At 40.5% G+C, this 25365-nt stretch overlaps 1 protein-coding gene across 4 annotated transcripts in view; it reads left to right on the forward strand.

Annotated features, from left to right (window-relative positions):
* The first annotated feature begins 323 nt into the window (after nt 1-323).
* The window catches only part of LOC101469014 (SPRY domain-containing SOCS box protein 4), a 65138-nt gene continuing 40096 nt past the window's right edge, over nt 324-25365 (forward strand). For 2 of the 4 annotated variants that reach the window (XM_023153236.2, XM_004562810.4), the window contains exon 1: nt 324-668. The gene's annotated coding sequence lies outside the window, so the exon portion shown is untranslated. The remainder of the gene's footprint in view (nt 669-25365) is intronic. The other 2 variants (XM_012922322.4, XM_024804816.2) reach the window with 2 other exon arrangements.

Here is a 25365-nt window from a genome sequence, read left to right on the forward strand (position 1 = left end):
AAGTGGTCTCCACCCTGCCTCAGCTGTAAAAGCGAGAGTGTAACAGGAAGTGCGGAGAAGCCGACACACAAAATAAAAGCACACATGTAGACACCTTCAGGGAAAAAATAGCATCTGGCAACAAAAGCTCACAAAAACACTCCACGACGTCGTTCGGTGCGTGTTCTTATAACGCCATGCTTGTAGACTGGACACAAATTCGCTTTAAAAAAAATGCCGTTTTTAAGTGAAGCGTTTCTCTTCGGGCGTCGTGACCGGAAACGCTTTGCTGGGCTGCTAGCTTAACGCTAGTCACCTTTTCTTGATCCCGACCCTCCAGCCAATCAGCGGCTGTCAGGGACACATGAACGGCGATAATATCCGCGGAACAGCCGCTGCAGGCAGGAGGAACAAAGAAAGCCGCTCGCTGTTCGTAAGGCGTCCTTTCACTTCGTCAACACGGACGTATACCGTGTTGGATTAGGTCTGTGTGGGTTTTTGTTTGTCTTTAGCGTAAAGTCATTACCGTAACTATTACATGTTATTCTACGTATTAATTCCGAGCAGTCGTTTTCACTGAGGAAAGAGGAAACTTGGCGTCGTGAGAGGTGGTTTAGTTTTTTCTTTCGTCGGGTCGGCTTTCTCGAAACCCTCCAGCTTTGGATGCGCTTGCCGGAGGTCTGTGTGTGGTAAGTTAGTTTTTCTTTTTCTATCAGTCAGAAACTACAGAGTCTGTAAAGGACGCTCGTCGCTTTGCATTGCGGGAAGCAGAAAACTCCTCGAACTCAAACTTTGCCTGTTTGATTTCTGAGGCTCGAGAAAGCGACGTTACCTTCTTCTCACGAACAGCCCGGAGACGGGAGCGTTCTCCCGAACTCACTAAATGTTCGGGTCTTGTTTTCGTGCTCCCCTCCTTGATGACAGACGACACAAAGAATAACTAAACTTAAAGGTGTTTTCTGAGTATTTCGGCATAAGCTTTTTGAGAGCAGGTCGGTCATTGTTATGTTTAAGGCTAACTTGTTGAGCAGCTAGGACTGGCGCTTCAGCTGGCGTATATAGGCTTGGTATACTTATCTAAATGGCTTCGTAGGGAGTCAGTCGTGCCCGAATGCATTAAGATGACATTGCTGCAGCATTAAGTCAATCGATCTGTATTGTAGTTGACTAAAATGTGTCAACACCAAACTATTTTTTTTAAAAATTTATTTCTTTGCCGTTTTAAAGGATCATGCATGAAACTAGTTTTCCTTGTGTTTATAAGCTGCTTAAAGGCACTTTTTAAGCACAGTTTTCACCACCTGAATGCCTGAGGTCTTGAGATGTTTTCACATGTGTGCTGCCTGATTGGTTTAATTTCGCTAGTTGGTGAACTTCTTTTTCCTGAAACGGGCTGTTTTCCATGTGAGCAAACAAGGTAGGTAGCAGAGTGTGTTTCAACCAATAGCAGCTAGGCTGTTTGACTCCATTCAGTGGCCATTTAATCTTAAGCCTGCCTGCTATTCAAGGCTAAACGCCTAGCCTGTAACCACACCATCTGCTTTGCCCTCCAGGGTATTGTCAGGCTACTGTCCAGATCAAGTGTTATGGGAGATTTGTGTGGGTGGACCACAGCAGATGGTAAGATGGAGAGCATAGCTGGCTGATGTGGCAGCTAGGCAAACCATTGTGGTGGTTGGTTGGATCGTGTTTTTAGTTGTCAACAGTGTAATAAACAAAAGCCAGAATCTTTCAACAGGCAAGCACTTTCCACAGCTCCATCAGAGGCGGCACTGAACATGGTGTGAATGTTAACTAGCTTCCCATACAGTACAACGGCAAGCTTATCTTCTCCTAATAGAGGGGCTAATGACCCCTGCACTCCACTTCCAGCCATCTGGATTTCGACCCTGTGGCTATCATGACGTCAGCTCACCTCACTTTGACCATGCATAAATGTAAACATGGCGTTAGAAGTCAGCAGTTGAGTTCTGATTTATGTTTAGTTTATATTATGGGTCATCTTCAGTCATATAAAAGATAGTAGCCACTTCGTGCATTTAAAAAGCAGGGAATTGGTATTTCTTCAGCTTCTGGATTTTTATGGCTGATTAGAGCCCACTGACTGTGGGGTATGTGTGTGATAACAAACCGCCTCTGTGACATAGTTTAACCTGCTCAAGTAGACCTTACTTAATGATCAGTGATCTGGATTGATTTTTAGTGAGTGGGGTCTTTGGATGTGCATTTCCCCCATATAGGAATCTCACCAATTGGTGCTATGAGGTTCACGAATGCAACGTAATTGCTCATCACATACTAGTTTTGTAAAATCTTTATGATAAACTGATCATAAGGTTATGCCACTTAGATTGTGATAGATAAATGAATTTTCCACCTTCAGACTATACTGAATGTGTCTTTTGTTCACCAAGGTACCAACTACCGCCATTTATTTATCCACATCTAATGCAAGCCATAGATCGTTGTGACGTATGCAGAAGTGGTGCAGTAGACCCTTTCTGGCTCTTATTTACTGCTTTCCATCAATAATCTGCATATAACATAAAGACCATAAATTCTTCGGCGTAGCATTTCTGATATTTCTACAGTCTGAACCACGAGTTACACTTGGACAACTTTCTAAGGTTTGTCTGGATCCAAACATTGAAAGACTGAGCCCTAAAAATGGCAAGGTCATTTGGTGCAGCAGTTGGAGTCTCCAGTTATCTGATATACAGTTTGAACAGAGCATAAATTTTGCTTTACTGTCTCCTCCGGCTGTTACAAACCCTGTCCTGCCAATGTCTCTAAAAATGAGACTATCTGCTTTTTTGTTCAGGATGTGGACAGGAAATCTATTCTTAATATTTGTTGTGGGTTTTTTTTTTTAAATTTTATTTTATTTTTTTAAACAAACTCGCTTTGCTGCTAGGATGTTACCATTGAGACACCATGATTAGCTCTCCCTGTTATTTTAAAGTTTTTAACATAAAATGTGGTTTGGACAAACCCTTGTGCTTACGGATACTCGTTTACTTCACAGGGATCAAAGTGTACCCTAGTGGACTCGCGGATGTGGCAAGAATAAATCCCCTTTTCTATTGGACCTACTTGGATCAACTCGGCATGGTTCGCTATGGTTTTCAGGTTTTTCCATTAGGTCACAGTACCTGGTTCTTTTGTTAGTACCTGCTTGCCCGGGCTTCCAAGCGCTCCGAGTAGGTACTAAAATGTGATGTCTTAAGACTGCATGCCTGTGGTGTCACTTGATGAATTATGAGAGTGACTTATTCATAAAAACCACTTTTTTTTTTTTTTTTTTTTTTAAAACCTGGCAACAAGGGAAAATGCAACAAAAAAACAATGCTGTGGTCACTGAGTCTGATAAAAAGCTCATACACCGAGTAGCAGGTATATTCTTGCCTAGACGTCCACCTTTGTTGTAGTGTTGCGGGACTCTCAGACGCGTTGCAATCGGAGTAGAGTTGTGGCGATCCAAGGTGAGTCGATCTGAGTAGGTACTAATGGAAAAGGGGCTTTAAATCCACTTGAGTCAGTCTGCACCAACAAGTGGAAATCTTCTGTGATGTGACTCTTTGCCAAAAGGGACTTGACTCGGTTGGTTGCCAGAAATATACTGGTTAACCTTGAGTTTAACCAGTATATTTCTGGTTAACTCAGGGTTTCCATAGGTGAGAGTGTGCTGTGGAGGGATTATCGGTCTCCCACTCCAGCATTTGTCTCCAGATCGCTCAGTGTCTCATGATCCACTTATACACAGGATAGCCGTCAGCTTTCTGGTCTCCCTGAGGCAGTCAGTCCCTTTGTGTAAACATCCTGTGGTGATGGCAGGCTTGCAGAGACTGGTGGTTGTCTTTGTGAGATGGACTCTATGGTCGGTGTCCAACTCATGTCTAATGTTAAAAGACCCTGTGTCCTCGATCACCATCAAGGACACAGGCTCAGGCTTTTTTAAATTTTTTAAATTTTTTTGTCTTTGTGTTTATTTTCTTTTTTAAATTTTCTTTTATATAATGTTCATATAGTATTAGAACGTTTGTTTTAAATAATTACAATATTCAAGAAAGTAATCGCAATTTCTGCCGTAAGGGAGCAGTTGTGCTAGTCAGGCAATCATAGATGGCGTCATTATCACAAGCTTATACAGAATGCTAAAATGTGCTTTGATGGTGGTTAGAATATCTGTATGGATGTCCCAAGTAAAATATAAATGTGGGACACGTGACAGAGCCTGGGATGACCGATGTGGATACTTTCCAATTCAAACATTGTCAGGAAAGAGCACTGTGCTGAAATAAAAACGCAACAGAAGGGTGTGTAACCCAATTTTCAAGCAGCACTTGCAATGCTCATAATTTTTTAATAAATGAAAAAAATGGATTGAAACTGTTAGGAGACACTTTCCCTCCATAGACAAAAATTGAATACTGTCTCTAGAATTCCACTTTTATCTGTCCGGTTAATCCCTCCATCCCACGCTCACTTTAACAGAGACTTGCACTCGGTAGTAAAGATGTACACTCAGAGCCCAGGCTGTTTCAGCAGAGCAAGGCTGTAGTCAGTGTGTCTGATGCTGACTCAGTAGAATGTTAATGTTGTGAAATCCCATTAAGAGCAAGCCAGTGCTGAGCAGGGCCCAGCCTGGGCTTTACGGGACAGCAGGTCATTTTAAAAGGCCGGCAGTGTCCCTGTGTTTGCACTCTTGTAATAGGATCTAATTACTTACTGGGGCGATCGTGGCTCAAGAGTTGGGAGTTCGCCTTGTAATCGGAAGGTTGCCGGTTCGAGCCCGGGCTTGGACAGTCTCGTCGTTGTGTCCTTGGGCAAGACACTTCACCCGTTGCCTACTGGTGGTGGTCAGAGGGCCCGGTGGCGCCAGTGTCCGGCAGCCTCGCCTCTGTCAGTGCGCCCCAGGGTGGCTGTGGTTACAATGTAGCTTGCCATCACCAGTGTGTGAATGTGTGTGTGTGAATGGGTGGATGACTGGATATGTAAAGCGCTTTGGGGTCCTTAGGGACTAGTAAAGCGCTATATAAATACAGGCCATTTACCATTTACTTGAGTGGCTCACAGTAAATTGAACGGCTCTTTTAAATTGCTCCCACTCATGTTTAGTTGCTCTTCAAGGCAGTTTAGATGAGTTTTTTTTTTTTTTTTTTCTTTCTTAACAAGTGTTACTGATGGAGGATAACAGTTTTCAGAGAGGCTTTAGTCCAAAGGGCAAATGCTGGATGGATTTGCCCTAAGGCTTTAGCCACTCTTGTTGGCTGGGGTTGGGGGTGGAGAAACAAATCCACCTATTGCTTTTGTTGCCCTGTCCTGATAAGGGTGATTGAACAGCAGGGACTGTATGCAAAGCAGCAACATTTCCCACCAGGTTCAGCTGTGACTACCACTGGCTTTCAGATGGGTCGTTTGTGGCCTTTGTCTGCTATTGAATAATAGTGTCCACCCAGTCTCTATCATGACACTGATAATAGACTGTATTGATGCAAAGCCTCTTCGTCTTTTAAGCAAAAGGTTTCCTTTAATATGCAAAACAATTGAGAAAACCCTGCTCATTGCATTCTTACTTCAGGCACTGAATGTATGACTAGAACATCAGAATACTGCGTGCCACCTGGTGGTACCTGGTGCTATTTAGGGTTTTTTTTTTTTTTTTTTTTTTTTTTTAACCCAGCCCTCCAGGCACACCAAGGATTTTCTCAGCAGAGTGTGTAGAGGGAGCGACAAAATACCAGGGCTGTTTATCTTTCGCATCTAAGAAGGATGTGGTGTAAAGAGCTCCTCTTGGAGAAAGTTTCCACCTACGCTTCTGTACTTTTCACAGAAGCTGGGCACAGTGTGTGTATAGAAGTACAAACTCCTATGAATGAAAATTACTCTTGTAGAGCTGCACCCAAATGTTCAGCTACTTAGGATATTTGTTTACTGGTTTTATTTTGGAGATGTCATGATCATCCTGTAGTCTCTATTTTCCTGTCTTGAAACGGTCTATGAGCCAAGCTTTCATTAGTTTCAGCTAGTGCTGGGCGATATGGAAAACATATTTATCACGATATGAATTATTTTATATCACGATATACCACCTGACCTGTGGTCATCGGGAAAGTACGCAGTCTGTAAACAGCGAGCGCAGAGGGTGCAGTCTTTGTTAATGAAATGGATGGTTACGCTCATGTAGGGCTGCGTATCTCTGCTCATCCATAGGTCAGTCGTCAAGGCATAATGCACGACACTGCAAACATCCTTCTCTACTTTGGCCCGGCATGCGTCATACAAGCGAGGCAACTTTACTGAAGTGCTTACGTACCTCGGATCATGGACTTTGACGAGGTCACGAAAGCTGTCCTTCTCAACTACATAAACGGGGATCATGCCTTTACAAATGTAACGCGAGATGGCTCCTGTGGTTTGTTTATGGCGCTGGGACGTTTTCTCACAAGGGCCTTGTGTGAAAGACTGTATCTTCGGCTGGCTATAGTTTTTCTTTTCCCAACTTGCTGCAAAGAAACGGCATGTGCATCAAAAAAAAACTATTTCCAACAGTGTAACACTAGTTGCAACTGATTACTTCCAAAAAAAGTATTTATTTTGCTATTAAGCAGTAAGATCTTAAGTTTGCCTGCATGTGTCTTGATCTGTGGATCACTTTCAATAGTTGACTGCAGCTCTTTTGTTGCTAACACTGCGACTACAGTCTCCTGAGGCATTCAAGCCCCATTTGGCTCTCTTTGCCTTTGCAGGCAAAGGGAAACCAACTGTGGTGTAGGAAGGCTGTAAAATGCCCTGTGAGATGGGCTTTAGGGTCAGGAACGCCCCCAAACTTGGCAACTCATTCCATCCCTCCTGTTTTTAACTCATTCACTGCCATTGACGTCTATAGCCGTCAATTGCAGTGAATGAGTCAATGGGTTTAACTCATTCACTGCCAATGGCTGGCAGTGAATGAGTTAATTTGAATTGCATTTAAAGTGCTCCTGTCTGTGATCTCTTTTCATATGTGCATGATTTCCAAATAATCAAGATTCCATTATTGATATAGAGATGCAAAACTACCAGATTTATCTGATTGACCCCACTTACCTGTCTGTAGCAGTATATGCGGTCTGTGCTGTCTCTCTTTAACTGCTGCATGCAAAACAGTGTACCCAAACCGCTGGGTCAGCACAAGGCCACAGTCCACATACACAGCCTCAGTGAATCATCTCACCTCGGATAACGTATTATGCAATGGTGTGTTTGTGTATGTTGGTACAAGAAGTGCAGACGTACACAGCAGCCTAGGGCTGCTCGATTATGGCAAAAATGATAATCACGATTATTTTCACTGAAATTGAGATCACGATTATTTGACGATATTTATTTAACCCTTTAAGACCTACTATGGAACCAAGTCCACCAGAGCTTATATTATTTTTTTTACATGCTGTAGTGCCATTTGTGGGAGCATTTCAAGTTGCTATACATCAATACAACTGTTATAGCCCATATTTTAATAATATGTATGCATTAAGTCCATAGTAATTACATAAATTGCAAAAAAGTGCAATAAACTACAAAAAAAAAAAATTGAAAATCGCTTTTGTTTTGTTTACATATATTTCTACTTGGAGAAATTTAAGAGGTTTATCCCTCAAAACTTTAAATACAATAAAGTTGCAAAAAAATAGTTTCCCACCACAGGAAATTTATTTTGAGTGTCTTCATAGTTTTATTTTGGAGATACAGCAATTTTTATATACTGCAGGAAAAACAAAAAACAATCCTATGATGCAAATTTGCAAAGAAAACAGCATGTGCATCATTTCACTGTGGGAAGTGTTACGAACAGCTGATAGGAACGGCAAAGCGTGTTTCTGGAATATTATGTTTTTGTTCCTGCAAGCGCTTTTTATGCAATTTTTGCAAAGCTATATGTGGAACGAAACCATGACCGAGGACAAGCTGATGGCATCAGATGTAAGTACAACTCCTCCGGTTTCATATGCAAAACAAATTATTGCGCTAGCTTACACGGTTCAGGTTCTACAGGGATTTAAAAATAGTTACGCAAAACGGAGCGTGCTGCTCTGACCGGCTTTAAAGGGTTAACAATGACTTTAAAAAATAAATATAAAATAGTGTGCAACACCACTGAAGTTTTTTTTTTTTTTTTTTTTTTAAACTCTCTTTTCAACCAACAGCAGTCACTCTCCAAATAACTTCTGCTTAGCTTTCCGAGCTTCCCTCGGGTCCTCTTAATCAGCGGTCTCCAACCTTTTTTGCGCCACGGACCGGTTTATGCCCGACAATATTTTTACGGACCGGCCTTTAAGGTGTCGCGGATAAATTAGGGAGGGGCTAATAATCGGCTCAGTCATTTTTAATGATCGTTGAAAGCCCAGATCGTAATCGTGATTAAAATTCGATTAATTGAGCAGCCCTACAGCAGCCTGCTGTCAGCTTACTGAGACCGAATTGAAGGGATAACAGGAGGGTGGTGGATGCATTTTGTCAATATGCTGAAGCAGAGGCATATGATTATCAGAGTGTGAGTAAACCAACTCCAGATGCAATGTTTAACTTTGTCGATAGTCTTGTGGCTTTTTCATTTGGAGCTGTGCACTGACTATGGTAAATCTTGTGGCAATGGGATAAGTGTGTAGCAAAACCTGTATAAATTGTTGTGGAGCGGTCACCAGCTGTGCTCATTTCATGATAGTGGCCTTTATGTCCAACTATCCATGTAAATACTTATTGTGTTAACAGTCAGTTTCTGACAGGAAAACATTCTACATGCCACTGAGTTCAGATGAACGTGGTTCAGACTTTCCCTCTCAATAAAGTAAGTCTTTTTAATCCTCATGGTTTCTAACCTTGTTTACTGCTTTAGTGGTGCCTAGTCAGTGATTTGGACAATGTTATTTATTTATTCTTTTGCCACCTGCAGTTGTTGTTTGTGCGTCCCTGCCTCCTGTATGTATTTTCAGTAGGGCTGCTCAATTAATCGAATTTTAATCACGATTACGATCTGGGCTTTCAACGATCATTAAAAATGACTGAGCCGATTATTAGCCCCTCCCTCATTTATCCGCGACACCTTAAAGGCCGGTCCGTAAAAATATTGTCGGGCATAAACCGGTCCGTGGCGCAAAAAAGGTTGGAGACCGCTGATTAAGAGGACCCGAGGGAAGCTCGGAAAGCTAAGCAGAAGTTATTTGGAGAGTGACTGCCGTTGGTTGAAAAGAGTTTAAAAAAAAAAAAAAAAAAAAAAAACTTCAGTGGTGTTGCACACTATTTTATATTATTTTTTTAAAGTTATTGTTAACCCTTTAAAGCCGGTCAGAGCAGCACGCTCCGTTTTGCGTAACTATTTTTAAATCCCTGTAGAATCTGAACCGTGTAAGCTAGCGCAATAATTTGTTTTGCATATGAAACCGGAGGAGTTGTACTTACATCTGATGCCATCAGCTTGTCCTCGGTCACGGTTTCGTTCCACATATAGCTTTGCAAAAATTGCATAAAAAGCGCTTGCAGGAACAAAAACATAATATTCCAGAAACACGCTTTGCCGTTCCTATCAGCTGTTCGTAACACTTCCCACAGTGAAATGATGCACATGCTGTTTTCTTTGCAAATTTGCATCATAGGATTGTTTTTTGTTTTTCCTGCAGTATATAAAAATTGCTGTATCTCCAAAATAAAACTATGAAGACACTCAAAATAAATTTCCTGTGGTGGGAAACTATTTTTTTTGCAACTTTATTGTATTTAAAGTTTTGAGGGATAAACCTCTTAAATTTCTCCAAGTAGAAATATATGTAAACAAAAACGATTTTCAATTTTTTTTGTGGTTTATTGCACTTTTTTGCAATTTATGTAATTACTATGGACTTAATGCATACATATTATTAAAATATGGGCTATAACAGTTGTATTGATGTATAGCAACTTGAAATGCTCCCACAAATGGCACTACAGCATGTAAAAAAATAATATAAGCTCTGGTGGACTTGGTTCTATGGTAGGTCTTAAAGTAGAGCTGGGCGATATGAGATTTTTTCATATCACGATATGTTTTTTTTTTTCATTTCAGTCGATAACGATATCTATCACGATATAAGCCAAATAACTATATTTGTAAGATTTAAATGTGCCGTTGCTCACAAGTAAAATGTGAAATAATCAGCAGCTTGTTTTTAAATATTTATTTCCCATAATAAGTTCAACAGGGTAGATGTACTTAAGGAACATGAGACTTTTTCAGATAAATAAAGGCAAATATTGCAAACTACACAAAAGGCAGCCGCTAAAGCGTTTAAGTTTCAAAATAGAACAAATGAAACAGACTAAATTGTCAATTCCACTTAGAAACAAAGTATTAATTCTAAAAATAAATCTTAGTTTGTTTTACAGAAGAACAGACAAAACTGACTAACTTTTGTCAATATCAAATAAACTGAGAACTAAAAGGAAATTCTCAATCTCTCCTTGTTGTATAGCTTAGCTTTTCAAACAGTTTTAACAGTTACTTTAGTCTGACAAAAGCCGAATGACGAATTAGCGCTTCCAGTCAGAGACTGAGGCTACGTCCACACGTACACGGGTATTTTTGAAAACGGAGATTTTCCGTTTTCGTTTTAAAAAATAATCCCGTTCACACATAAAGGCAGAAATGAAGGAAAACGGTGCTATGAACATGCCAAAGCAGCAGGCGGCGCTAGATTCCTAACCGTGCAGAAATGTTGGCCAATCAGAAGTCTAGAAGCCTCGGTGGGAAAAAGTAAACAAAGCTGGGGCATAGAAGCAGAACCGAGTCGTATGTGTGGACGGACAGTAACTGTGTGTATATGTAAGCATTTAAACACTGCAGAGAGTAGAATTAACAGTAACAGTATTGTAGAAATTCATTTCACCGAAACAATAACGTGGCGCACAGTGTGACGCATGCACCAGTTTATTGTATTTCCAGACTTGCTTTCGGCACAATTTACAGTGCACGCTACTCTGTTTTTTGTCAGACTTGAAATAGCCGAAATACCTTCACACTACGGAACTTCTATGGCTCTTCCGTTCGACAATCTCTCCGGCATTGGAACCATCATCTGTTTTCTCTTCGGTCACGCTCGGTTGATTTTTCTAGTCGGTACACTCATTTCCTCCATTACCCGCTGGCTGCTTCCCAAACAAACACACGTGCGGCTTGGCACTTGTGCTGTACGTAACAAGTCACGCGACGTGAAGCTGCGGCTGTGATTGGTTCGGCTCTGCGCTACTTAATTTGGATCGGCCGACCTTTTTTTTTTTTTTTTTTTTTTTTTTTTTTTTTGAGGACAAGAGCGGCGAGGTCTATCGCAATAGCTTAATTTCTCTATCGAGTAAAAGTTATATCGCGATAGATATCGTTATCGTTCTATCGCCCAGCTCTATCTTAAAGGGTTAAATAAATATCGTCAAATAATCGTGATCTCAATTTCAGTGAAAATAATCGTGATTATCATTTTTGCCATAATCGAGCAGCCCTAATTTTCAGTAACTGAAGAGCATGCACTATTGGGTTGAGATCAAGGGGCTAACTTGGGCATTGAAGAATATTTCAGTTCTTTGCCTTGAGAAACTCTTGGGTTGCTTTTGCAGTATGTTTTTGGCTCATTATCCACCTGAAATGTGAAGCACTGTCCAATCAATTTTGCAGCATCTGTCTAAGTCTGAGCAGAGAATATAGTCTTGTACACTTCAGAATTGATTCTGCTGCTTCTATCAGTTGTCACGTCATCAAAAACACTAGTGGCCCAGTTTCACTGGCAGCCATACGTGTCCATGCCGTAAAATGTCTCCACCCTGTCTGACAGATGATGTGGTGTGCTTCAGATCAATAGCTGTTTCTCCCCTTCTCCATACTTTTCTCTTCCTATCATTCAGGCACGATTTTTATTTTGACTATCATTTGTCCAAAGTCTAATCTGGCAGTATTGTTCTTGAGAGAAACCTGCAGTTACACCCTTGCTATTTCTGTTAAAAAGCCATTTGAATATATCCATCCATTCGCTTCCGCTTATCCTTTTCAGGGTCGCAGGGGACGCTGGAGCTTATCCCAGCTGTCATATATTATTTGAATATATTATGTTATATTATATTTTTGGATATAAAAACTGATAAAACAAAAGGGAAGGCTCTCTGTCCTGGTCGTTGTGTCCTTGGGCAAGACACTTTACCCTCCCGCCTACTGGTGTTGGCTAGAGGGGCAGATGGCACAATATGGCAGCCTCGCTTCTGTCAGTCTGCCCCAGGGCAGCTGTGGCTACAGCAGTGTGTGAATGTGAGAGTGAATGAATAGTGGCATTGTAAAGTGCTTTGGGTGCCTTGAAAAGCGCTATATAAATCCAATCCATTATTATTATTACATCCACCACATGCTTGTCCTGTCATATAAGGTGGAGATACCCAGTCTTCCGGCAATGCTTGGTTGATTCATTTGCTTACTTTTTGGTCTCAGGTTGCTAGTATATCATCTTTGCTTGGCTTCATAGCTTGGTTTTCATTAGTGTGTTTCTATTTTTTACGGGGAATAATTTTCTTACCTGTTTTGCAAAGGGTTGTACTTTGAAAGACATCCAATCACTTGTAACCAGTCCACTTTCATAATACTGAATTTAGCTCTCTTTATAGTCATTGAGTGATAGTAGGGCTGAACGATTATGGAAAATAATCTAATTGCGATTTTTTTTTTTTTTTTTTTTTTTTTTTTTTTTTTTTTTTTTTTTTTTTTTTGCCCCAATATTGCGATTGCGATGCGATATGCGATTATTTTTTAAGGTCTTTGTATTCTGTATTATTAAACAAAGACAAGCAATACATCATATAGTATGGCCAATACTATATTACATTAATTTTAAACTGTTCTTTCCTGGAAGACAGACCTCTGTTATGATGACATGAGGTGATGCATGAATTGATGACTGACATTTTTATTTAACTTCTTCAATCACAACAGTATATTTGAACATACACAATAGTTTATTTTTAGCTTACAAACATCTGAGCATAAAGTGCTGACAAGGAACCCTGGTGTAAACATTAAAATGAAAGTCAGTACAATGTGCAGATTGCAGAAATATACATAAAAAAAAAAAAAAAAATCAGTGGCTTTACCACACTCAGTTTTTCGACATCTGTGAACTACTAGACAGTCATTCAATTAAAAAATAATATTAAATAAATAAAACTAATAAATAAAAAATACACACATCTTACTGATCTCTGCAGTCAGTAACATTACACATAAAGTGCAAACATAATAGCAATTGTATAAACACACACACAAACACGCCTTTAAAGTTTAAAGGCGTGAAATTGGACGGTCTAGCCAATCAGAAGGCTAGTTCTGATTAGCGTCACCGCTGTCTCGGTGGAGTTTAATAAACTCGGCCGTCTGCTTCTTGCTATCTAAAATATAACCAGACACTGGTGTAAATTCTCGACTGTCTCATACTTCTGTTTAATAAGTTTTCTGTTTGACGTTTAGTCAGCTGTGTGAAAACCAAGGAGGAACCCACCCGGGGGATTAATAAAGTTTTATTTTGTCTAATCTAATAACTTTAATCTCAGCCAAACCGATTTACTCACGAACAAACAAAACACTGAAAAAAGCCCAACAATAACATTTTTAGGTTGTCTAAGTGACTTATATATTACGTTTAACCCGAGCAGCGAAACTCCGCGGTGATCTGAAAATGATGTGCCGGGAGTTGTGCCGTTCTCGGCCGCATCAGTAATCCTCGAGCTCCCGGCTAGCTGTCGAGCTGGTGGGTAGCAGACGCCTCTGAAAACGTCGAAGCACTTTTGCAAATATGGGATATCTTGATAAACCGAGCAGATATTTGATGTTTACACAACTACTTTCTCGCCTGAAAATATGTTAAAAGTTTATTTTGTGACCCAGAAAGATTAGTAGGAGTAATTTTAAAACTTAGTAGCGGCCGCCATTGCTGGAAACTGGAGTTTGGCTGGGCCGCGCTATGAATTCTGGGATATGGTAGTAATTTGGACAGCCTTATAATCGCAGCCTTTGCGGTTAGAAAATTGCACTTGATCATGTCGCGATATTATCGCAAATGCGATATATCGTTCAGCCCTAAGTGATAGGCAGCTCTCGCTCTCAGACATGTTTGGGCTGCTAGAGAATGTAAACAACTGATGTCGCTTTAGCATTGATATCCAGTCTTTAAGTCTGATGTCATTAGCCGTGCCTGGGCCCAAACTCTGCTGCAGGTCCCTAAGTCCAACGATCACTGCGCCATCGCTGAGAGTTAAAAACTGTCTAAATCCTTTCGTCTGTAATAAAATGATCAGTGTTGTTGCTCTACCAGGTGTAACAATTAATTTTAACATCTAGGCATCCACGAAAACCGATTTGATGAAATTTAACGGAGTTAGAAGTTGGCAGGAAGTAGAGCTGGGCGATAGAACGATAACGATATGTATCGCGATATAACTTTTACTCGATAGAGAAATTAAGCTATCGCGATAGACCTCGCCGCTCTTGTCCTCTTAAAAAAAAAAAAAAAAAAAAAAAAAAAAGTCAGCCAATCCAAATTAAGTAGCGCAGAGCCGAACCAATCACAGCCGCAGCGTCACGTCGCGTGACTTGTTACGTACAGCACAAGTGCCAAGCCGCACGTGTGTTTGTTTGGGAAGCAGCCAGCGGGTAATGGAGGAAATGAGTGTACCGACTAGAAAAAATCAACCGAGCGTGACCGAAGAGAAAACAGATGATGGTTCCAATGCCGGAGAGATTGTCGAACGGAAGAGCCATAGAAGTTCCGTAGTGTGAAGGTATTTCGGCTATTTCAAGTCTGACAAAAAACAGAGTAGCGTGCACTGTAAATTGTGCCGAAAGCAAGTCTGGAAATACAATGAACTGGTGCATGCGTCACACTGTGCGCCACGTTATTGTTTCGGTGAAATGAATTTCTACAATACTGTTAATTCTACTCTCTGCAGTGTTTAAATGCTTACATATACACACAGTTACTGTCCGTCCACACATACGACTCGGTTCTGCTTCTATGCCCCAGCTTTGTTTACTTTTTCCCACCGAGGCTTCTAGACTTCTGATTGGCCAACATTTCTGCACGGTTAGGAATCTAGCGCCACCTGCTGCTTTGGCATGTTCATAGCAGCGTTTTCCTTCATTTCTGCCTTTATGTGTGGACGGGATTTTTTTTTTTTTTAAAACAAAAACGGAAAATCTCCGTTTTCAAAAATACCCGTGTACGTGTGGACGTAGCCTCAGTCTCTGACTGGAAGCGCTAATTCGTCATTCGGCTTTTGTCAGACTAAAGTAACTGTTAAAACTGTTTGAAAAGCTAAGCTATACAACAAGGAGAGATTGAGAATTTCCTTTTAGTTCTCAGTTTATTTGATATTGACAAAAGTTAGTCAGTTTTGTCTGTTCTTCTGTAAAACAAACTAAGATTTATTTTTAGAATTAATACTTTGTTTCTAAGTGGAATTGACAATTTAGTAGTCTGTTTCGTTTGTTCTATTTTGAAACTTAAACGCTTTAGCGGCTGCCTTTTGTGTAGTTTGCAATATTTGCCTTTATTTATCTGAAAAAGTCTCATGTTCCTTAAGTACATCTACCCTGTTGAACTTATTATGGGAAATAAATATTTAAATAAAAACAAGCTGCTGATTATTTCACATTTTACTTGTGAGCAACGGCACATTTAAATCTTACAAATATAGTTATTTGGCTGATATCGTGATAGATATCGTTATCGCCTGAAATGAAAAAAAAAACATATCGTGATATGAAAAAACTCATATCGCCCAGCCCTAGCAGGAAGTTAGTTTGCATCTAAATATAATATACCATGTTGTGACTGAGGGATTTATAAAACAAATTAAGACGTACAGCTCTGCTATCACTTCCGACATAAATGAAGACAGGAAAGTAAACAGCAGGGACATTTGTAGGTTTACTGAAATTTGGCTAGCTGGTATATAATGATGTGCTACATGATCGCTAGTGTTACGATTCGGTGTTGTCAGTGTTTTGTTTTAGGCGTAACTGTTATGTGTTTCCTGCTTTACTTTGAAAGTCTGTCTTATCTCAGTGTGTTCAGTTTACGCTTCCTTGTCTCGTCAGTTCTGATTTGCCCCAGCTGTGTTTCCCTCCTGTTGTCCATTCCCTGATTGCTCCCTCTATGTATTTAAGCCTTGTGTTTCAGTTTGTCAGGTTGGCGATCTTTCCCCCCCGGTTGTAAGTAGTTTGGTGCTTTGATGTAAATAAATGTCTTATTTTGCTTTGATGTAAATAGTTGTCGATACTTTCGTTTTGGGATTTTTGTGGAGGCCCGTATTAGTCTTTTTTTTGTTGGTTCGCCCTCCTTAAGAGCAGTGAGCGTAGGGGCATTTTTTTTTCCTTTATTTTTATTTTTCCTGTGTTGCACGCCGGTTGCCTAGGCCGGGGTGTAACACTAGCGACACAGCTATGGTAGTATAATATAAACGGTGAAGGTGGAGGATAAACACTAACTCCCCCCCCCACTCAATTAAAGTTAACATGAGGGTTCCCGAAGGTTCGGGACAAATGCAATCGCATGGCAGGATGCTGTAAACAGACTGAACTTCAGTCGGGAGAACAACTGAGATAATCCATCCACAATACGAGGTTAGTTATCAATATACTGCTGCATGGGCTGAGCTGTAGTTACATCGTAAGGTTTTAAAAGCTGAGCTTCAAAATGATTAGCGGTAATAAAAACCGAGAGGCCGACAGTGATCACTGAATGTTTTCAGGGGCTTGTTGAGATTAAACAACATACAAAGCATTAAAACATGTAAAAAAACACAAGTCTTATTAAACGCAGAGTAGTTTGGACCCGGAAGCAGGATTCACCACGTCATCACTCAGACCGGATAGCAAGATGATACTTACGGCTTTAAAATTTGTAATGGTAGTGGCTGTGTTGGTCAAAGCATTCATTCTTAAGAATGTACCACATTGCTGATTTGGCTACTCCTTAAGTTTTTGCTACATTTCTCTGATAGGTTTATTTTAGTTTTTCATTCTAATAATGGACTCATTAACTTGCATCCAAGAATCTTTGGACATCATTAAAGACTTTTAGTGAAAAACTTTTCTCGTTGAAGCTTTTTGTTATGGAATAATGAGAGAACGAGCCATGAAACTGCCTGTCTTTCAGTTGTTGCATTAGTTTTGAGCCTCTGAAAATGGGGCACTATGTATTTAAATGGGTGCTGCAATGCCTAGTTTTAATTCAAGCGGTTTAACCAAGTCTGAAAGCCTGCATTTAAAATCCACTGCTGGCATACAAAGGTAAAACCTTCTCTAACCACATGTTTTGGGATGTTCACAAAGTGACATCACCATTTAGTTTGAAGTCCTCTTTGGAGAATTCAGCTTTAGCTTTTTGACGGTCTCTGTTTCGGAAATTTGGAGTCAGAAGTGAGTGGTTTGTTTTTTGTCGTTGTGTTTGTTTTTTTGTTTTTTTGTTTTTTGTTTTTTGTGTTAAACATGGTTTACTAGGAGTTTTCCTACATGTGAAAGGGAAAATCACTTTTAATTTATTTAAGCTTAAAATGCACTTTTGTTAATCAAATGTCTTTAAAAAAACCCCAAAACAAAACAGGGTAATAAGTGTATACATCTGTCGTAAGAAGGCAACATGGACTTATTGCGTCAAAGATATGCCATCAGCAGTGCTTACAGAGTTTGAGCGCCCAAAGGTCTATTTTTATCCAGGAATTTTAACTCTCACACCAAAAGGTGGTTTCTCATCTTATTTTTGTTGATGGGTCTTGCACATACACATGCCTCCACCTGTATTTGCAACCGTCCCGAGAGCCTAACCATTGTTTAGCTGTAGTTCACTGACATGAATAATTGAGCTGTGCTCCTACATCTATGCCCTAGGGATCCTGTTGTTCTACTGATGTTTAACGTCTTTGTTGCCTGCTGTATTGTTCTGCAAGATGTCAGCATCCTTTGTTCACAGCAGTTGGTCCATCTAAAGAACCCTATTAATCTTTCCACTTTCTCTACATTTTTTTTTTTTTCTTGAGTAGTTTACGGTTTAGTAGGTCAGGTGTCCGGTTTAAATGAAGAGAGGAATATATTTTAATGGTGGCAAATGCCAATCTTTGTTTGAAAATTTAGCCTGTAGATTTATTGCACTATTGTTTATCTACATGTTCAGAGAAGGTAATTGTAAAGCTTTGTTTTGTAGTGAGTTCTCTTGAGTTTGGGACAGACGAATGTCTTTGAGGCTGAGTGTTTCTGGGACACTGGGGGAGGAAATTGCTTAGATGAAAGTGACACAAACAGGAGAAGACAGTTTTCACACCCGTGTCTTTTTTTTTTTTTTTTTTTCCTTCCCCTTTCTTCCAAATATTGTTTTGCATTTTTAATTGGACGTCAGTCAAGTCCTTGAGCAAAAAACCCATTAATTATCCAAGTAAATTCAGTCCGTGTTTGACTGTAGCTAATGACTTATGTGTGACTTCAGGGTAGATGAGGCCACAAGCTCTCAACTATAGAAGATTGAGCTTATTTAACTGCTCAAAGTGACATGGCACTTTTGATCTGCTAACATGCCTTCCAGTTAAGCTCAATGTCGTCACGACCATCCCATGGCCTACATGCAGAGCTTGTCAAGTCATTTTTGAGCACAGCTCATTATGCTATTAAAATGTCGTTGTTTTTTTCCCTCTTGTAGCAGGAGGAATCTGAACATGACTCACAAGATGACTTATCTTTAAATTCTAAAATGAATGAATAAAAGTGGTCTTGAGCAATCGTTCGCCAAGCTTTCTGAAGAAGTCTGAGTTTTTTTTTTTTTTTGGGATATTGGCTGCTTTTTCGCTCACTTTCAGCCCAGTCAATGTATCTGATCATTTTCAGATGTTTCTTTTGTTTGGTAAGCTACCCACCAAATCTATGAATCGAGCAGTAAACCTTGTTGATTTGAATCAACAAGGTGATTCTGAAAGATTTATTGGCCAAAACCTTAACATATCTCAGCATGGTGTGCAGTGGTTTCTTAAAAAAGTTTGAGGAGACTGGACAAGTGGGGGACCAAAGTAGTGGAGCTATGACTGTGTCTAATAATAATAATAAAAGAATAATGTTAGTGTGAGAGCAAGGCAGGAGGTGTTATCCAGCCTGCCCGATTGTAAGTAAAACTTTCTATGTCTGTCATAAATTCTTAGATTGATGTTTTGAAACTTTACCAGCAATTAGAAACTGTGGCAGCTGAACTTACCCACTCTGTTTGATCAGCAATTAAAAAAAATAAAAAATAAAAAGTTTTGTGCCAAATTACCAGATGCACAGGAAATAAACGCGGGTGGTAGCTGAATACAGTTGCATGAACCAGCATTGTTCTAATTTTTTATTTTATTTTTTTATTGTAAAAAAGTGTGTCCAGTGTTCTGGATATCAGTTTTCAGTTTGAATTTCTAGTTTCAAGAAATTGCCTCACGTATTTCCCAATTTCCTAGTAAATTATAAAGAACTGAAGAGTGAGTCTTGACGTTTGCCCAACGCTGTATATGATGGGGAAACATCCCCAGAGCAGTTCTAGTTGAATGCTACAGAAAGATATAATGCACCCCTGCGTGGTACTATGTACAAGTAAATTATTTACCGTGAGGAGACTCGCCACTAAATTATCAAACTCAATCACTCAAAAAAAAAAAACCTTCCTAATAAAAGCACTGGCGATGGATGTGTCATAGAGCTGGTATGTTTGTTGCCCAGCCATAATATAGCACACCTAAGAAGATGAGAATTGTGACAAAGGAGTCAGCCTCTGGCCAAAAGATAATCATTTGCACTGGGGTTAAACATTTATAATGACATTGCTCCTTTTTTTTTTTTATTTTTTTATTTTTTAAAGTGGCGTTTAATTTACTCAGCTCAAGTCATGTTGGTTTATCAAATGAACAAAACCTGCAGGAAATTTAGAATTGAATTTAAGTGTGATTAAACAGACGCATGACCTTTTTAAATATACAGTGGGGCAAAAAAGTATTTAGTCAGCCACCGATTGTGCAAGTTCCCCCACCTAAAACAGAGGTCAGTAATTTGCACCAGAGGTACACTTCAACTGTGAGAGACAGAATGTGAAAAAAAAAATAATCCATGAATCCACATGGTAAGATTTGTAAAGAATTTATTCGTAAATCAGGGTGGAAAATAAGTATTTGGTCAATAACAAAAATACAACTCAATACTTTGTAACATAACCTTTGTTGGCAATAACAGAGGTCAAACGTTTACTATAGGTCTTTACCAGGTTTGCACACACAGTAGCTGGTATTTTGGCCCATTCCTCCATGCAGATCTTCTCGAGAGCAGTGATGTTTTGGGGCTGTCGCCGAGCAACACGGACTTTCAACTCCCGCCACAGATTTTCTATGGGGTTGAGGTCTGGAGACTGGCTAGGCCACTCCAGGACTTTCAAATGCTTCTTACGGAGCCACTCCTTTGTTGCCCGGGCGGTGTGTTTTGGATCATTGTCATGTTGGAAGACCCAGCCTCGTTTCATCTTCAAAGTTCTCACTGATGGAAGGAGGTTTTGGCTCAAAATCTCACGATACATGGCCCCATTCATTCTGTCCTCAACACGGATCAGTCGCCCTGTCCCCTTGGCAGAAAAACAGCCCCATAGCATGATGTTTCCACCCCCATGCTTCACAGTAGGTATGGTGTTCTTGGGATGCAACTCAGTATTCTTCTTCCTCCAAACACGACGAGTTGAGTTTATACCAAAAAGTTCTACTTTGTCATGTGGTCAGATGAAACCATTCTCCCAATCCTCTGCTGTATCATCCATGTGCTCTCTGGCAAACTTCAGACGGGCCTGGACATGCACTGGCTTCAGCAGCGGAACACGTCTGGCACTGCGGGATTTGATTCCCTGCCGTTGTAGTGTGTTACTGATGGTGACCTTTCTTACTTTGGTCCCAGCTCTCTGCAGGTCATTCACCAGGTCCCCCCGTGTGGTTCTGGGATCTTTGCTCACCGTTCTCATGATCATTTTGACCCCACGGGATGAGATCTTGCGTGGAGCCCCAGATGGAGGGAGATTATCAGTGGTCTTGTATGTCTTCCATTTTCTGATGATTGCTCCCACAGTTGATTTTTTTTTTTCACACCAAGCTGCTTGCCTATTGTAGATTCACTCTTCCCAGTCTGGTGCAGGTCTACAATACTTTTCCTGGTGTCCTTCGAAAGCTCTTTGGTCTTGGCCATGGCGGAGTTTGGAGTCTGACTGTTTGAGGCTGTGGACAGGTGTCTTTTATACAGATGATGAGTTCAAACAGGTGCCATTCATACAGGTAACAAGTGGGGGACAGAAAAGCTTCTTACAGAGGACGTTACAGGTCTGTGAGAGCCAGAGATTTTCCTTGTTTGAGGTGACCAAATACTTATTTTCCACCCTGATTTACGAATAAATTCTTTACAAATCCTACCATGTGGATTCATGGATTTTTTTTTTTTTTTTTTTTTTTCACATTCTGTCTCTCACAGTTGAAGTGTACCTCTGGTGCAAATTACTGACCTCTGTCATCATTTTAAGTGGGGGGAACTTGCACAATCGGTGGCTGACTAAATACTTTTTTGCCCCACTGTAGTTGGTTCCAGTTCAGTAAATTTATAGACGGATGTCACAACCTTTATGAAGTTTCTCATATTTATTGGTTACAACGTGGTAGTTAAAAAAAAAAAAAAAAAAAAAAAAAATCATCCCTGGAACTGCAATCAGGTCAGTTGTAGAAAGGAACTCGTGGTGCCAGTCATGTTGGTTGTAATTTTTATATTCAAATGTTCTTGCTTTATCACTGGGTTTATTTGTTTCTCATCTGTCTGGTACATACGAGGAGGTGGTGGTTCAGCACCTCAAAGCAGCTAACAGGGTTGTTCATCCTCATACCAGACATTAACTTGTACAATAAAGATAAAGCTTATCTTTACTGGCCACTATTTTGGTCTTGGCCCATGAGCTGCTCAGACAGTAGAAGTGATTGGTTATGAAAGTGTTTTTGAATTGAAACAGAGCTGGAAACTATCGTGGGCTGTAGTGTCCCAAGGGCCTTCTACTGATAAATGGTTCACTGCCTCTTCCCTCTAACCATCATTAAAAATGTCAAATCGTTAAAAGCTGCACTTCTTCATAATCACCACTCTCCTCGCTGATGGGCGATGTCTCCTGGCCTCATCTTTCCTGTTTTGGAGAATGCTTAATTGCTTTCCCTAGTGTTTGTAAACTACATTTGAATTGTTCCTCAGTTGCCTCAAACCGATTGTCCTGTTAATTATTAGTAGATGATAAAAGACTGAAGCAGAGTTGCACTGGCAAGGCGACAGGTGCTCAACACTCATGCACCTAGTTAAAGATGCCAGTGTAGTCAGTGGTTAAGGGTCTTGTACGAGGGCAGTGTGTTCTTTAGGAAGTGAACATTTAAAAGAACAGAAGTAGAACACAAAAGTGGTTACACCCATTTAAAAATGGCTACAGTTTAGGCCGAGGTGGTCCAAATCTGTTGAGTTATTTAAATAAAATCGTAGGTATAGAGGTTCTCGCAGGAGTTATTAGACAGTAAGGACACATTAGCTGTAAGTTACCTGGCTAGTTGACAGCTAATAATTGCATGCCCATGATCTAATAGAGAAAAAAATATACAAATACATGTAAAAGCAGTTCCGTAATAATGGTTTTGAATGAAGATGAGAAAACTTAAAGCCAGTGGTTATCATACTCTGTGGCTAACTGTAGGTGTATTAAACAATGTAAAACAAACAAAAACACTTAATGCAGTTTTCAGGTTAATGGGTGCAGTTTCTGGGTCAGTCCATGACAAGAAGTTGGCACTTAAATGTAGGCAATTACAAGCACGAATGTAAGCACAAATGTAAGAATGGTAATAGGTCTAGACCCAAGCCTGTATCAGCCAGCATATTTTAAGCCAGCCACAGTGTCCATGCCCACTAACTTCCCCCCCCCCCCCCCCCAAGTGCTATTTAATATGTTGCAGCGTGGTTCAAATTATTTTGCTGCTAAACACTTCTAATCCTTAACCCGTTTGTGCCCAGATTTTTTTCAGAGTTGTAAGGCATATCATTTTATCAGTTGAGTCCCTCTGAATCATGTTATGTATTTATTTTTTCCATTTTGTACTTTTTTTTGAAGAAAATAGCATTTTTATGACTGGCAACAATTGTTGCCAGTAGTCACACAGCTTGTCACTAGGTCAAATGTCACCTAATAATAATAATAGAGAAGTAATAATAATAATATAATAAGAACAAAATAATAATATAGTCATAATAAATAATAACAAAAAGGTGGAGCCTCAGGTTCCCCCTGTATAAAATTCAAAACATCAAACAATTTGAACTGATTTCTTTATTCTCAATTTTTTTATACTCAAAAACTCAACAAACATTTTTTTCTTAGAACCTCTAAAAACATATATACATATATAACATATTTCTTCCCATACATTCCATCATCTTTCATGCATGTTCTACTCAGTGTGGTACTTCTTGAAGCACTCCACATGTAGTGGCACATCACACTTTCCACACGCAAATGATGTGCGTCCGCCGCAGTTCTTGCATCGCTTGTACCTGCTACCAGTGTTGCAGGGCCAGTGGTTCAAATTATCAAACCTGGTGGCATCAGTTATCGCCACCGCCATTGAAGATCTTCTGCCCTGCCTACTTGGCTTTGTTCCATGGCGCAGGAGGAGGGTCTGGGCTACCAGCCTCTGGAAGGAGAGGAGATCCTTCTCCCCGCTTTTCCAGGACCTAAATGAATGACAAAACAAGCATGATAGATGCATGAATGTGCATCGTTTCATCCTTTCTACAACGTCATGCCCCATATGTAGAATGTTCTGTAAAAGCAATATCACACTTGAGTTTGTGATGTTGGTCTGGATATCATCACTGTTGCTCTTGTCGACCGAAGAGCACTAGCGATGACCTCGAGTCAAACATCACCAACTCGATTGTGATATCACTAAATAACATACAGCCTTGTGTACCTGTAATAGCACCAGCTGTTCACCATGGCACTGTTCAGGGCCCAGCTGAAGCATGGCCACCACCACTTCTTGGACCGGATGTTGACTCTGTAGCGGCTGACAAACTGGTCATGCAGGTCCACTCCTCCCATGTGTGTGTTGTAGTCCTGGATACACTTGGGCTGTCTGACCTTGTCCATAGTCCGCTTCTGTTTATTCCATCTCTTCGCCTCAGTTTCGGTGAACTCCCTCTCCATGTTCGACACCACGGTGACCACGCTGTTGTCATTCCACCTTACAATCAGCTTCTCTGCCTCAACCAGATACTCAGCATCTCCTCTGGGTGTCTTCTTGAAGGTCTGGGGTGCTGTGAAGGGAACGTTATGGAGCTGAGTTTGTCGCATCGTGCCACAGCTGCCATAGCCTCTCAGGGTCATCTCATCCACCAGGGACAGGGTTGTGAAGAGGTTGTCGTGGTAAAACTTGACTCCAGGTGGCACTTCAGCTTTCTCTGCCAGGCCAAGAACCACACTTGGACCCTGACCAAGTCCAGTTTCCACCAGATGTGTGTGGCTTCCTACATATGGCTCCATCTGATGGACAAACCCGGAGGAGGATGCTAAGCTCCATATTTTATACCCAAAACGAATAGGCTTCCCTCTAATAAACTGTTTGCACCCATGCCTTCCAAAATACTCAATCATCATCTCATCTACTGCCACATGTTCTGCTATCGGGATTGCGTTGTTGATGTCATTTAGATGCTTAAAAAGGGGACGCACCTTGAAGAACGGGTCAGCTGTGATCTTCATGTTGTCTACTAAATGAACAGAAGACATAATTTCATCAAACCTGTTCCTCTGCATGGCATCTTTTACAGCATTGTTGCTGACATCACAATCGTCTGACCAGAGAAGACGCCGCCTTGGGACTGTGTTGTATCCACTGATCAACAGAATACCGTAGAATGTAAGAAGTTCATCCTCAGTCAGGTTGAGCGTTTTCCCTTTTTGTTCAGCGTAGAGATTGGACATTTCCAGTGTGACATCTCTGAGGGACTTGGGATAAAATGTGAGGAAGATATCCACTGGATCATCTGATGTGAAGCCAGGATCATGTTCTTTGGGGACATAGCGAGGGATCTGATATTTTTTGTTGGCTTGTGCTGGTGCTTTGGCCGCAATTTTGATTTTTTTGAATTTCCTGTCTTGGTTCTTAGTTTTGTGGAGCATGGGCCCAACAATCTGACTGGTCACATTTTCATTTGTGCCACTGACCTTTCTAGTCTCTGTCTGACTCACTGAGGATGAGCACCCAGGATCATCATCGGGGGGATTT

The sequence above is a fragment of the Maylandia zebra genome, linkage group LG14 (assembly GCF_041146795.1).
Source record: "Maylandia zebra isolate NMK-2024a linkage group LG14, Mzebra_GT3a, whole genome shotgun sequence".
Lineage (NCBI taxonomy): Eukaryota > Metazoa > Chordata > Actinopteri > Cichliformes > Cichlidae > Maylandia > Maylandia zebra.